The 15,779-nt window shown below is 40.6% G+C and overlaps 1 long non-coding RNA gene across 2 annotated transcripts in view; it reads left to right on the top strand.

The window, feature by feature from the left end:
- LOC103103589 (uncharacterized) overlaps positions 1–15,779 on the top strand; it is a 69,554-nt gene that overhangs the window by 18,633 nt on the left and 35,142 nt on the right. For both annotated transcript variants that reach the window (XR_008914681.1, XR_001625475.2), the window contains one exon: positions 1–15,779. This exon is cut by the window's left edge. This is a non-coding gene — a long non-coding RNA (uncharacterized LOC103103589).

The following is a 15,779-nucleotide window of genomic DNA, read 5'->3' as shown; positions in this document are numbered from 1 at the left end:
TTGTACCACAGTGTATCAGTCTCTGTGTACAATGTTCTCTGGTTCTGCTCCTTTCACTCTGCATCACTTCCTGGAGGTCATTCCAGTTCCCATGGAATTCTTCCACTTTATTATTCCTTTGAGCACAATAGTATTCCATCACCATCAGATACCACAATTTGTTCAGCCATTCTCCAATTGAAGGGCATCCCCTACTTTTGCAATTTTTTTGCCACCACAAAGAGCGCAGCTATGAATATTCTTGTACAAGTCTTTTTCTAAAGGAGCTTCTCCTAGAGCTGAAACTTGAAGGATACCAAGGATTGTAAGAGGTAAATGTGAGCTGGAAATGCATTTAAGGCATAGGAGAATGACTGGGGTAAAAACACAGAGATGGCAAAGCTGGACGTGTTGTTGAGTTCTGGAAACAAGTGCCAGGTCAGTTTGGTTGTAATGCAGAGAGTATGAAGAGAAAGACTGTGTAATAAGGCTAGAAAGGCAGGTGGGAGCTGGATTAAGGATTTAGAGGTCAGCCTAAATTTTACCCTGGAGCCTGAGAGTGACTTGCATGGTTAGACCTAAGCTTTGGCAGCTAGCTCTGTGGAGGCATGACTGGAGAAGAAAAAGATTAGAAGCAGAGAAAGCAATTAAGGGGTCATTGTAGTAGTCTGGATGGGGGGTGGTGGTGTAAGCGCCAGAACAGGATGTTGCTTGTGTGCTTGTGAGGAAGAAGAGGGAGAGATGTTGTAGACAGAGGGAGAATGAACAGGCCTTGGCAACTGATTGTTTATGGATTGGGGTAGGTGGGTGTGGATTTGAGAAATAGTGAACAGTCCAGAAAGATTCCAAGGTTGTGAACCTGGAACCCAGGTGGCCGAGAGCATGGTAGAACCCTTACTGGGGAAAAGAAGCTTTGGAGTGAAGGAGAAGGGGGAAATGAGTTCCATTTTGGACATGCTGAATTGGAGATGTTTATGGGACATGTGGGAGCTGCTTTTCAGCAGGAAGTTGGTTAAAGTAGGGCTGGAACTCAAGGAAGAGATTAGGAGTAGATATATCAATATGAAATCATTTGCTTAGATGTGACCATGAACTCACCGGAGCTATGAAGCAACTAAGTGGTGCAATGGGTAGAGCACAGCATCAGGAATCAGTTCAAATCTAGCCTCAGATGCTTACTAGTTGTATGAACCTGGGCAAGTCACTTAACAGCTGTCAGTCCAAGTTTCTTTATCTGTAAAACAAGGATACTTCTAGCACCTAACTCCCAGAGTTGTTTTGAGGAGAAAATTGGCTGATGTTTGTAAGCTTAGTAAAGTTTGAAGGGCTACATAGTTTTATTATTCATAAACGACTGGTAGTAGTAGAAGTAGTCATTAACCGGCTTCTTAAGAGAGAGACTTTATGGAGAGAAGTAAAGAAGTCCCAGGATAGAGCTTTGGAGAATACTCGTGCCTGGAGGGACCAGAACGGAAGAAGATCTGGTAAAGGAGCCAGGGAAGGGTTGATTACAATGAAAAACAACTCTGAAGTTGAGTGGGAGTGAGGATGGCTGGAACTGTGGATATAAGTGAACTTCTGCTTTGATTCCCATATCTCTGTGGTCTCCCTGCAGTTCAGCTCCGTGTTAGGGGATAACACCCACCTCTGCAACACCAAGTCCCCCTAAAAAAAGGGAAAGTGGATCAAGTTAGGGTAGGCTGCTGCTGGTAGGAAGTCCTACATGGACTTCCCATGCTTTGGGCAAATTTCTGACATATCGTAGTGGACTTCTGGTGAATTTCTGATGGTTTATGGCAGACTTCCGATGCTTCTGGTTACCCTTGGATAAGGGAGACGTGTGAAAGCGAAACCAGGGTTTAAGGGGGTCCTTCTGTATACACATTGCTGATAAGGGGTGAATATAATCATTGTTGTATAGGGAGAGTATTACATAAATTATATTTATTTATTTAATATAGTGTTTATTATTATATAACAACATATATCATGATATATTGATATTATATTATTTACACATTTATTTTATTTTTAATTTTTATAATTTCATGGTGTCATGTGTGGGTCAAACCCACTCTGAAAATCCACTAAGGTTCTGTTTTTCTGTGTCACAGTACTGATGCAGTGTAATTAAAATTGTTCAGGCCAATTAACACTCCCTCTGATACTTGGACAAGAAGGCTGCTAGGCAGTAATTGCATTAAGACTCCAGAGCCTGTGGTCAGAAAGGATTTTGACTGTGATCTGGGTAATACAGTCTTCAAAGTAGTGCTAGAAAAGGCAGGCCAGGTCCATCATTACTTTGAGGACTTCATTCCACCAGCACCTGAAACACCTTAGGGAATATGTTTGAGTTCCTAACAGGGACCCCTAAGTTCCTGAACTCAGAGGACTGTATATTCCAGTTTGATGTTGGGTGGAGGAGCATTAGCCCAGATTTGGGTCTTATTCTTTGGCTGAGCCCATAACTAATTAGCCAGGAAGGGCCTTAATTAAAGTGGTTTGAGTTTGACCATTTCAAAGGCCAACGAGCCTGGTATAAGGTGTCTAAGACAGTAAATAGTGCATCTCAAATCAACGTGCCACCCGTTTCCTGACAGTTTACCTACTTGTAAGATATTCTACCAGGGAAAGGAATCAAAACTGCTGAATAAAACATGAAGTTTAGAGTAATTTGTGGATTTCTACTGTTTGTATTAATACTGTCTTGATTCCCTGTGAGTAGAGGTGCTCAAGACTTGACTAGCTCTAATTTGAAAAATGTTTGTGGGTAGGCTTTATGTGGCTGTGAAAAAATTTAGTTGGTTTAGTATGGAGCCACGTCCCCTGGAGTGACATCAATATATAGTTGACGTGATGGTAAAATAATGTAGTTCCTTGAAAAAGGTCAGGTAACTAAATCATGCTGAGTCATAGAGTCATCCACCAGAGACAGCAAGGGAAGAAATTAGGAGGCAGAAAATTCTCTCTCTCTGGATCTGTCTCTTCTCTCCTTCCTTTTCCCCCTTCTCCCTCTCTCTCTCTCTCTCTCTCTCTCTCTCTCTCTCTCTCTCTCTCTCTCTCTCTCTCTCTCTCTCTCTCTCTCTCTCTCTCTCTCCTCTTATCTCCCCCTTTCTTTGCCTCTCCCTCTCTCTGCCTCTCCCTCTCTCTTCCTCTTTACCCTTCTTTTCATGAATTTGTGGTCTTTTTAGATAACAAAAGCAAACTTCTGGCCAGCTTAGTGTAGTAGGAGGGCAGTAGATTTGGAATTGGAAAGCCTACTTTCACGCCTCAGTTATACTGCTCATCCCTGTTCTCCTGGCCAGTCATTTCCCTCTCTCAGAATCTCCATTTCCTTCCCTGTAAAATGATTTCTCTTTCCAGATCTCAAACCCAACAATTCTAGTTTGAGAATCCTAAGAGCATAGGTAGATTTTGAGCTTTCATTTTTCAGAAGAGGAAACTCTGGGGTTCAGAGGGACAGTGGGAATTTCCCAGTGTTACACTGGTAGAAAATGACAGAGCTGGGAACTGAGCGCAGGTCTTCTGACTCTTGGTCCTACTGTTCTTTCCACTGCATCAAGACCAGAAGAATCTTCTAGGCACATGCCCTTCTTGAGCATTAGCAGAATGACATTGTTCTGATAAGACAGCAGGATGCCAACTATATGGTGGCTCAAACTGGTGGACTTATAGTGCCAAGAGTGTTGATTACTAGTTGATTTCATTACTAGTTGAATTTCATTACTGGTAAGAATGTATTTGAAAGTTTTTATTTTTGGTTCATTTGCTATGATGTGGTCTGTATATGATTTCTTGTAATGTATATAGCATATCGTATATATTACTCGTATATGATTACCCTAAATCACAGTTTCTTAGCCTTTGTTGTATACTGGATCTCTTTGGCAGTCTGCTGTAGCCTAGGGACCCCTGGTCAGAATTAGGTTTTTGAATGCATACAATAAAATGCATAGTATTACAAAGGAATCCAATCGTACTGAAATACAGCTATTAAAATATTTCGAAAACAAATTTACTGACACCAGGTTAAGAACTCTTGCTCTAAATAAATATTTTTTCAGAGAAAGATACCACTCAGGAATAGCATGGTAGAGAGGTTTATTCCTGCCCTTCTTGGTCATTTTTCTTCTTTTTTCCAAACCACCCAAGGTTATTTGTTGCTAAGCCATCATCTTTTATTAATCAGAGTAGAAACCACATGACTAGAGGTCAAGGAGAAGTGCTAGGAGTTAGTAGACAGCCCTCTAAACCTCTAAAACATAAACTGTGATGGGAACAGCACAATGGTGACTGGTATAATACACTATATTATATACTTTCAGATGAGCCCGTTCTTAGTTCAGTACTTGCTTTGTGACCATGTTCTAGTCAATGCATTTTGGCTAAGAGTCTCTTGTTTTTACCTGGGTTCTTAGAAAAACAGGGAGTTTGGGCCCTTTTGAATGGCTATTTGGCTGAAGCAGTTGTGTCTGAGGCCTACCGGTCCCATAGTCCTTGAAAGAGCCAAAGTCTGCACTTTATTGATTATGAGAAGGAAGACAGTTCTCACTAGGAGCACTGGCTAGACTTCTTTACCCTTTAGGCCTATGGGGCCTGAGGCCTGGAAGTGCCTAAAAACATCCTGAGGTCTGTTCCTCTTTGTCTAGATCACAGTAGAAGGTTTCCTGGAGGGAAGGAGGAGGACTAGGGCACCCATCTCCCCCTGGATGGCCTTTATTGTAATCTACTGAAGGCTAAAACAACTGCAGGAAGAGGGATAAGGAGCAGCCTTACAGTTTTTCTGCCTCTGTTCCCTCTGTCAGAAACCAGAGGTGTGCTACGTGAAAATCTCTCCCAAGTTAGCACAGTCAAATGCACATTGAATCACATCCAATGGACTTTGTTTTTTCAAAAATCCAACTAACCCAGCTATTTCACTCTATTAATATGTTTAATCTGCCCTCATCCTAATGCATTGGGAGGGTAATGACTTCATATTAATGTCTAGCCACTTGTAAATTGAGGAAAGTGTCCTAGTAAGTCAGCTTCTACCTTTGGATTGTTTGATTATAGTGATAACTAAGGGCATAATAAATAATTTATGACTCTTGCCTATTTGAGGGGCAGGGTGGTACACAAGTGTCTAGAGGACCTTCCTTGGAGTCAGGAGGATCAGGGTTTAAGGCTCACTCTTCAGTCATACTGGCTGTGTGACCTTGTACAAGCTGCGTGGCCACACACTGTTCTGGGCCATTCTCCAAGATGGTGCCTCACAGATGAGATGCTGCATCAGTAAAATCGCCACCCTTAAATCTATCTGTGATTTTACAGGAACTACCTTCCTTTATCTCCAAACAACTAACAACAATAGCGATAGCAAACTTCCCCAAAACAAAACTCTACCCCAGAAAACTTACTTTCTGGAGATAGAAAATAGATTAAGACTTGATTATTTCAGTTGCTATCTCTGGATTTCAATTTTCTTATCTCTAAAATGTAGAGTCAGATTGGTTATCTAAGGTCTAAGATTTTTTAAAGGCAAATTGTAACCTTTAGTGTGATAAGCAGTGTGGAACAGTAGAAAGTACATTGGTTCTGAAGTCAGAGGACCCAATTTAAATTTGGATTCTGATACTACCTGGGCCTTAGTTTCTTCATCTGTAAAAAGAGGAGGTTGAACTAGATGGTCTCTGAGTTCCTTTCATCCATTAAATCTATGATCGCTGTCACAGTTTGTAGTGAACTTATTTGTTTAAGATGTTCATATACATATTAAATCCCTTTAACAATATTCTGATAGAATAAAAAGGCCCTGAGCTATGTAGGCCTTCCAGGCTGCTGTACTGGCACCAAGGTGCAATGGAGCATAGTTGGACCAAAGCCTCTGGTGGATTCCTTTAAAAAGAGATTTGATTGATATCTTTTGTTTTTATGTCTCCTAGGTCTCTGTCTCCCCCTGCCCTGCCCCATCCTTTCTAACAAAGAATTTTTTCAAAAAGGAAAAAACAGGGGAAATATCAGCAAAACTCATGGGTACCCTGAAAAAATCTGACATATTCAGTATTGCACAACCATAGACACCCTCCCCTCCACCCCCTAACCCCCTCCCAACCTCCTCAAAAGGCAGGGCAGGAGTGTCCTCTCATGTCTCATCTTTGCCAGCCAAGCTTGCTCTTTATAATTTTGCCTCGTTCATTGTCAAATATTTTAGGGCAGTGGTTCTTTCATCATTGTCATCATCTTGTGTATTATTTTCCTGGCTCTGTTCATATCACTTTGCATCAATCTATTCAAGTCTTTCTTTGTGTTTTGGTGATGATCATGTCCTTTATTTTTTAGAGCTCAGTGATATTCCTTTCCATTCTTCTCCGGTTTGTTTAGCCGGTTCTTTTTGGATGGTTACTTTCGAGCTACAGTTATGTGCAGTGCCTGAAGTGAGCCAGTCTAGAGTGGTTTCATGTTGGTCTGGAAAGTAGGATTGGATCCTTCTTTTCTTTTTGTTTTTTAAGCTGGCTGAGTAGCAAGAAAAGACTCTCAGCTTCTTTTCTTACCAGTAGTCCAGTTCCTATTTGTTATGGAACTATAGGAAAGGATGTTTGACTTAAATCCAAAGGTTTTACATGTTGCAAAATCTAATTTTGTTAGGGGTCCTAAAGCATTTGCTCAGGCATGTTTGGCCTTCTTTTTTAAAGAATATCAGCCAGGAAATTGGAGGTTGTCACAGCACAGGAGATAATCTATACCAAGTGCTTAGGAAAACTTAAAAATGACTTTATAACTGTCAATGGCCACTGTCATTGTTACAAGCTTTTGGATACTTGGGAAAATGCGGTCATTATTTGCTACTTACCTGGGGTCCACAGAGAGATTTCATGTCTGTGAATGTGGATAGAAAAACAAACGACATCTTTATTTTCCCAGACTTCTTACTGAAATTGAATGTTTCCTTCAATTATTTCAAAATATTATTTTGAGAAGGGAAAATGTTCTGAGGAGAGAGCCTATGGGTTTCACCAGGCAGCTTAAGGGATTCATGGCAAAAAAGTCAAGAACCCCTGCTTGAAAGTGTACACGTTACACACATACACATTCTCTAAAACTATCCAAGGTTCCATAAGAAAAGGAAATCATTTTCTATTTTGGTGGGGTATAGGCCTGACATTGGGGTCACTGAGTCAAAGGTTATGCACAATTGAATGACTTTGGGGGCAAAGATGTAAAGTACTTTCCAGAATTGATGAGCCACTTCACAACACCACCAACCATGTATTAGTGTGCCCATCCCACAGCATCCTCCCTCCTCCAAATTGTGTTTTTATTGATCTTTTTTCACCTTACTAAAGTACCATGTGAGGTAATAATTGTGCTAGAAGAACTAAATTCTCATCAGATCCTCAGCTTATCTGCAGGGGTCTAAACTTTCCATGCAAATGATGGAGTTTCCTGCCCCCTCCCCCAAGTCACACAACTCTCTGATTGCGATTTAAGCAGCTCTTCTCCCCTAATTCTTTTCCTCTAGCCCTTATGATCAAAGGAATTTAAAACTTAAATAGGAAATCATGAACTTTGGGACGAAAAGAAAACAAATCTCAGACCTCTTCAATCACTTCCAAATCATCTCCCTTTCATTCACTAAGCAGTCATTTTCTGGAGAAATGATTGAAGGAAGAGAGGACTTTTAGGAAATGTAGATTCAAATTGCTTTTGTCGTTTTAGTAAAAGTGGCTTGAGATAAATGAAGGTTGTTAAATGTGTTGATGGAGTATGCTTACTATTTGCCCAATTCCTCCTTCCCCCTCCCCACCCCCTTTTTTAGTATGGGGAATCAATTTCAAGGGTCTGATTAATTGGTACCTTGTAGATGGGTTGCCAGAGTGGCTGTGACTGAAAAATTCATCAGCCTGAGACCACCCTGATTGGATTCCTTTCTAAACTTAATTTAGACTAGTCCTTAGGTGACAAAGGCCACCATCAGGCCCATCCCCAAATCCTTGTATTCCCATAGCATAAATTTCAAAATTGTGCTCCATAATGACCAAATGAGGGAACTGAGAAAGCTTGCCCTGGAGAAGAGAAGATTTGAGAGGAAAGGGGACATGATGTCCAAAGTTTCAGATATTTGAAGGACGGATGTATGAAAGAGGTTCAATTTGTTTTGTGTGATTTCAGAGACCAGAACAAAGACAAGCAGATAAAAGTTACAGGGAGGTAGACTGCCTTAGGAAGTACTGAACTCTCTGTCCCTGGAGATTTTCAAACCGAGATTGGAAGAACACTTTTTTAGGAACAGTTATCTATATTATCTAGGGGCTATCTGACCTTCAGATGTCAGGACATCCTGTGTTCTTGAGAGAGCGGGAGACCGGTTGTGGGGGGATGAGTTTGGACTGGTGCAGAACTAAACTACACATTTGCCACTGTCACTTTTTTTTTGATCCTCCATCATTCCTTCAGCCTCCTAAGCTACTATTGACACCAACCCTAAAGCACACTTCATTGTGTTCCTAAATGCCTTTAGGAATCTCAGACATCTGTTTCCCATAAGCTTGGTGGCCACTTTTCCCTTCCCATCAGACCCTTCATAGTTACTTATGCTTCTGATGATAACTTCTTTTCCAATTCTGCTATATTTCTAGGTAAGAAAGGGGGAGCAAGAACTCTGTCCCAACTTTTGGTTGGGGAAACTGACAAAATGCAAATTGACTTTATCTGCTTACATTATAGAAGACTGCAGTTCTGCTTACTGTTCAAACATGCCATTACAGCACTGTTTAAGTAGCAAAGAGGTGCTATCTTTTCAACCCCTATAATCCTCCAGGTTGCACTGCCCTAGGGAACTGACACGAGCTTTTAGGTACTTGGGGAAACGTGGTCATTATTAGCTAAAAATGGATTAAACCGAAAAATGACAGGCCCCGACTTTCAGAGTAAATTGTACAGTACGTGTCTCTAAAGATACATAGGATGCTTTTGACATCAATTGACCATACTTCCATTAAGCTACCCAATTCTGTATAATTTGTACTGAAATTTTAAAGGTTATTTCGCATAAGTAGACAAAATGAAATATTTTTTAACCGGAACATTTTTTTTTGTCAAACACATATATGCAATCAGGACCAATGGGGAGCTGTGTGACCTCAAGTCCATACTTGCTATTTACATAATTTTGAAAAGTACAAAGTTGAGGTGCATTATTTAAAGGAAAACATTTAGATGACAAAGTTCTATGGCTGGATACAACTTGTACAGAACTTTGCTTGATTTTTAGCTTTTCCCAAAGATAACATTCAGTATGATTTTTAACTTACTGTACAGCCTAAAAATTGGTTATAAAAATGTATATATTATTATATTATTTTAGATGTATAGTAGATGTCATAAATATATTTTTCCAATTACACATAAAATAATTTTTAATGTTTGTTGTTAAAAATTTCAAGTTTTAAGTTCTCCCCTTCTTTCACTGTTCTCCCCCCTCCCAGAGACAACAAGCAGTTTGATATAGGTTATGCAAAGTTATGCAAAGTCTATTTTCATATTAGTTATTTAGTAAAAGAAAACACAGACAAAAACTCCCCCAAAATAAAGTAAAAAATAGTATGCTTTCATCTGCAGTTCAACTCTATCAATTCTTTCTTGGAGGGGGAGTGGATAACATTCATCATAAGTCCTTTGGAATTTTCCTGGATCATTGTATAGCTGACAGTTGCTAAGTCATTCAAAGTTATCAGCAGATAATATTTGCTGTTATTGTGTTCAATGTTCTCCTGGTTCACTTCACTCTGCATCAGCTCATATGTAGGTCTTTCCAGCTTGTTCTGAAATCATCTTGCTTATCATTTCTTATAGCACAATTGTATTCCGTCCCCATCATACACCACAGGTTGTTCAACCAATTCCCAACTGGTCCCTCAATTTCTAATTCTTTGCCACCACAAAAAGAGCTACCATAAATATCTTTGTACATATAGGTCTTTTTCCTTTAAAAAATCTCTTTGGGATCCAGATCTAGTAATGATATTCTCAGATCAAAGGGTGTGCACAATTTTTAGCCGTTTGGGCATAGTTCCAAATTGCTCTCAGGCATGGCTGGATCATTCACAATTCTACCAATAGTGCATTAGTACCCCAATTTTCCCACATCCCCTCTAAAATTTATCATTTATCTTTTCTGTCATTTTAGCCAACCTGATAAATATGAGATGGTACTTCACAGAGTTGTAATTTGCATTTCTCTGATCAATAGTGATTTAGAACATTTTTTCATACAGCTATAGATAGTTTTGATTTCTTCATCTGAAAACTCCCTATTTATTCCTTTGACTATTTATCAATTGAGGAATAGCTTGTACAGAATTAATTTTTATTTTATTTTTTACCAATTACATCTAGTAACAAATTTCCATATAAGTCTTCCAAAGCTATTATGATCCAAATTGTATCCCTCCTTCCTTCCCTCCCTGATCTCGGAGCTAGCAAGGAATTCAATCTGAGTTATACATGTACTATCATACAAAACATATTTCCATCCTCTTCATTGTTGTAAGTGAGTAATCTTATAAAACCCAACCCCTCAAATAAAAATCCAAATAAAGTGAAATATCATATGCTTCGATATGCATCTCAACTCCAACAGTCTTTCCTCTACAGGTGGATAACTTTCTTTGTCATAAGTCCTTCAGAATTGTCCTGGATTATCATATTGCTGAGAGTAACTAAGTCCATCACATTTGATCATTCCACAGTGTAGCTGTTCCCGTGTACAATGTTCTCCTGGTTCAGTTTATTTTACTCTGCATCAGTTCATGGAGGTCTTTCCAACTCTTTCTGAAATCATCTTGCTCATCATTCCTTACAGCATAATAGTCAGAATTAATATTTTAATGAAAATTACTTTCCTCATGATTTTATATTCATTAGTAATGACTTAATAATGTTTTTTCAAGGCTCTTTTGTGGGTTTGAGTGCTACCTCCAGTGATACAGATTATAATCTCTTCACCCTTAGAATAGTGTCTCCATAATAGAAGACACCTAAAAAATGTTTGTTGGCTTATAAACAATTGTCTGAATAAGATTCTTGTAGTATCATCTCACAAGGTCTTTGTGAGCCTTAATTAACATAATGTATATGAGGGCGTTTGCAAACTTTAATATAAAGCCCTAAATAAGTGCGGGTAAGCATTATTCATTAGGTCTCATGGCTGAAAAAATTCCCAGAATCACAGAAAGGAAGAAACTAAAGGGCCATCTAGTTTATCCCCTTTATAATATGTTTGACAGGTGGAATCCAACCTGTTCTTTTTAAAAAAAATTTTTTAAACCCTTACTTTCTATCTTAGAATCAATACTGGGTATTGGTTCTAAGGCAGAAGTGTGATCAGGGCTGTGAAATGGGAGTGAAGGGACTTGCCCAGAGTCACACAGCTAGGAAGTGTCTGAGTTCAGATTGGAACCCAGGACCTCTCATCTCTGGGCCTGACTCTCAATCCACTTAGCCACCTGGCTCCCCCCACCCCAACCTGTTTTTGAAGACCTCAAGTAAGGGAAAATCAAGTGTCTCCTAAAGCAGTCCATTCCCATTTGTCTCTACAATTTCCACTTGGCCCTCTGGGACCAAGAATGAGTTAAATCCCTCTTCCACATATTATTTCTTGGAAGATAGCTCTCACTTGCTCCCTTAAATCTTCTCTTCTTCCAAGCTAAATGTTCCCAGTTCCTTCACTCAATCCTCCTATGGCCTAGACCAATGATGGTGAACCTTTTAGAGGTGGAGTGGCAGGCCCTGCCCCCACCCCACTCCCAGACCAAGTGCTATGCCCACCCCCCACACAGGGGAGGGAGAAAGCACTCCAGCTGAAGTGCTGGGCAGAGGAGTGGGTAAAGTGAGGAATGTCCTCAGTGAGTGTAGAGAGGGGGAGAGGAGTGGCCCGAGTGCTCTACTTTCTTCCAGCTCTGCCCTCTGTGAGTTGCCCTCCTTACCCCCTATGCACTCCCATTGGCTGCTGGACAGAGGGGTGGGGGATGTGAAAAAATGTCACCAGGAATGGTGGAGAGGGGCAGAGGAGTAGCTCTGTCCAAGGCCCTCTGCTTTTCCAGTAATGAACTCTGGGGGTGGAGGGGGCAACTGTGTGCCCACAGAGTGCTGTGTACCATCTTTGGCACCCATGCCATAGGTTCACCATCACTGGCCTAGATCTTCACTGTCCTTTTCTTCTCTCTAAAGACTCAGTTTCTCAGTGCCTTCCCCTAAAATATGATTCCTGTTGCCAGTCTCAGGTTGATGAGTTCTCTCCAAACTTTGGTAGACTGGTCCCCAAATAGCATGCAGCCTTTGTTAGTGAAGCCTTTGCAAAAAAAAGGGATTGTATATAGAAATGGGATTCACACATCTCTGAGATACCAGCTCACACTGATGAAGTTGGCGATTGCTTTGAAGTGGTTTTGCTTGATTGTTTTGAGGGGAATATCATTTGGTTGTGGGAGGAGGGATTCTTTGACAATGATTTGAGGACTGTCACATCAGAACAAAATGTATAAAGGAAAGAGATTTTTCAGTATGCATTTATCATAGAAATGCTTCACTTGTATTTCTTCATTACATAAGAGAAATAATTTAGAAAACAGTTAGTTGGATTAATTTTATACTGGATCTTTCCTGGAAACTTTCTGAGAGAAGATAAATCAAGAGTCATATCACATTGGAGGGTGCGGGGAGGTTTTGATCTGTAGCACTGAAATAAGGGAGTCCCCACATGGCAAGAGTGGTGGAGTACATTACATTTCTAAAAGCATCCAGACAAAATGAAACAAATAATACACTGTTTTATTTATCTAACAAATAGTAGGCATTCACTAACTATTAGTCAAATTTTGTCCTGGCTCCCAGGAGATAGAGAGCAGAGTGGGAGGGGTGGTCAGGAGACCCAAAGCCTTGTCTTGCCTTGCCTCTGCCACAAACCAGTTCTGTGACCTTGGGCCAAACACTCCTTCTCTGGCCTTCAGACTCCTTAACTGTAAAATGCAACAATTGAATTATATGATTTCCAAGGTTTCTTTCAGCTCGTTATCTACTCTACCAAGCATTTGTGAAGCTCCCATTGTGAGTGAGGTACTGTGGATACCAAGATATTGGGAAAACCAGGGCCTGCTTCTTGGGGCCTTCCTTTCCTCTGCCCTAACGTGCTGCCATTCACTTCAAGAAGCTTTCCAAATAGGAAGGCAATATAGGGTATACTGGAAATATCAGTGTACCAGGAATTAAGAGACCTAGCTTTGCATCCTGCTGTGGCTATACTTAGCTCTCTGGCCTTGGACAAGTCAGCTAGCCTCTCTGGGTCTATTTCTTCATCTGAAAAAGTATTTCTAAGTTTTCTTCCAATTGTAAGATGCTGTGAATTCTAATCGGTAAGGGGTATACTCTATAGTTAAGCAGTGGGATGATCCTGGAAATGGAAACCAAGGCAGGCAGATGTTATCTGTTGATCCTCCTTAACAAAGTCACACAGGTGGCTGGAAGTGGCTGGACTCGGGGTCAGGAAGATCTGAGACTGAACCCAGCATAGAATCTGATCCCTGGCAAGTCACTTAACCCATCTCAGCCTCCCTTTCCTGATCTGTAAAATGAGAATAATCTTAGCACCTACCCTCATAGTGTTGTTGTGAGAATCAAGTGAGATAACAGATGTAGAGTGCTTTGTAAACTTTTAAGTACTATGTAGATGGCAGCTATTATCATTATTGCCAGGCATAATGTGTTAAATTCTGTTAGAGAGGTATTTGTGGGAGGAAGATTTTGACAAACAATCAGGGAACGCATAGGCATCCAGGAGGAGGGAGCAGCATGAACAAAGACATAGAAGCAGGAGAATATGCTTCTTCATAGCTTTTTGGAAGCAAGTGTGGGATATCAAGCTTCAAAACCTGAATAAAAAGTAACCCTCTACATTCATGCATGCTCATTAAATGCCTGACAAACCGCAGTGTTGTCAAGTCATTGAGATTTGGAGACAGGTTCTAGGGTAGTTTTAGCCTTGAACTTGCTGGCCATTGTTGTGATGTTTCCTATGATCTTCATATTCTTGTTTATTTTGAAAATTGGGGGTTTTTTGAATTCTTGGCTCTTTTCTGTTGTCTTCACTGTTGGTAGCAACCATTTTCCACTAGATGGCAACATCACCCATAACTCCCCAAGTAGAGGCTACATAATAATAATAGCTAGAATTATGGAGTACTTTAAAGTTTTTTGAAACACTATTCCTATATTATCTGGTTTGATCCTCCCAGAAACCCTGAGGTAGGTGTTGTTATTACCCCTGTCTTACAGTTGGAAAAACTGAGGAAGGCAGATGTTAGTTGCTGACCCTCCTAGCAGAGCCACACAAATGGTTTTCAGTGACTGAGGCAAGACTAAATCTCAGGCCTTCCAGACTCCAAATCTGGCATTCCCCTCCCCACGCTCCCCATTGTACCTAGCTGTCATGTATAAGATCAGGAATGATTTGGGGGATGAAAGAATGAAGATCCAAAAGGCACCTTTGAGATCTTTTAGTGCAAAGCTTCTTAACCCTTGGGAATATGTAAATGGATTTCAGGAGGTTCAGGAACTTAAGTGGGAAAAAAATGACATTTTTTATTTTCACTAACTTCTAACTAGAACTTTATATTCCTTTCAATTATTTACAAACATTATTCTGGGCATGGCTCCATAGACTTCACCAGACTGCTTAGGGGGTTTACAACAAAAAGGCTTTACAACCTCTGATCTAATCACTAGATTATTGTCGATTCCCTCTCATTTTACAGATAAGGAACCTGAGGACCAGGGAGAAGTGCCTTCAAGTCTCCAGCTCCCTAGTGGATATCTGGAACTAGATGTCTCACAAATATTTCAAACTTAAAATATCCAAAACTGAATTCGAAATCTTCCTGAACTCCCCTTCCAGGATTCATTCCACTACCTCAGGTTCCTAATGGTTCATGGGATTTGAGGGGATCTGGAGCTGGTCTGGGTCAACTGCCATGGTGAGTGATAGGCTCCCAGAGCAGTTGGTATCAGCCTAAAGAAATGGGATTCAGAAGAAGAGAACCCTCTTCCTCTTCCTCAGGAACTCAGCAAGTTGGACTTTGTTCAGCTTGGTGAATCTGGCTCCCTCTCAGTCACTATGGAAACTGGGGACTCAAGGATTCCTAAGAATAGTTGAGCCTCAGTGATCTCTGGATACACAGTCTCTTTCCTTGGGAGCTGGGCTTTGTTTCCACAGTCCCAGTCTCATTTCTGTGTTTAATTTCATCTGTGGAGCCTCCTTTCTTGGACATCGTTGTTTTGTTGAATTGTGTCTGACTCTTTGTGACTCCTTGGAGCATATTGTCCTTTTCTTGGCAAAGACACTGGAGTAGTTTGCCACTTCCTTCTTCAATAGATTAAGGCAAACAGAGGTTAAGTGATTTGCTCAGGATGATAGAGCTCCCAAGTGTCTGAGGCCAGATTTGAACTTAGGTCTTATTGACTCCTGGCCTAGCGCTCTGTCTGCTGCGCCACCTAGCTGCCTCCCTTTCTTTGCTAGTATCATATAATTCCTTTTGAGCTCAGTGGTTTTCTTACTCATGGAGACTATAAAACTAAAAAGGATTTGACTTCATAGAACATTCTGGGAGAAGACTGGCTGCTACATTCTCCCGAATCTCACATTTCTTTGCTTCCTTTTTGCCTTCCCAGGTTCCTCTCGTGGCAAAAGCCCCCGATTGCACTTAAAATAGAGAAAAACAAACTCCAACAATTCAGAGACCAGCAACTTTCCTGGATGAGTAACTCTG

This window comes from Monodelphis domestica, chromosome X, assembly GCF_027887165.1.
Source record: "Monodelphis domestica isolate mMonDom1 chromosome X, mMonDom1.pri, whole genome shotgun sequence".
Taxonomy (NCBI): domain Eukaryota; kingdom Metazoa; phylum Chordata; class Mammalia; order Didelphimorphia; family Didelphidae; genus Monodelphis; species Monodelphis domestica.
Note: the sequence above shows the minus strand (reverse complement) of the source record. Positions and strands in the feature narration are given on the sequence as shown.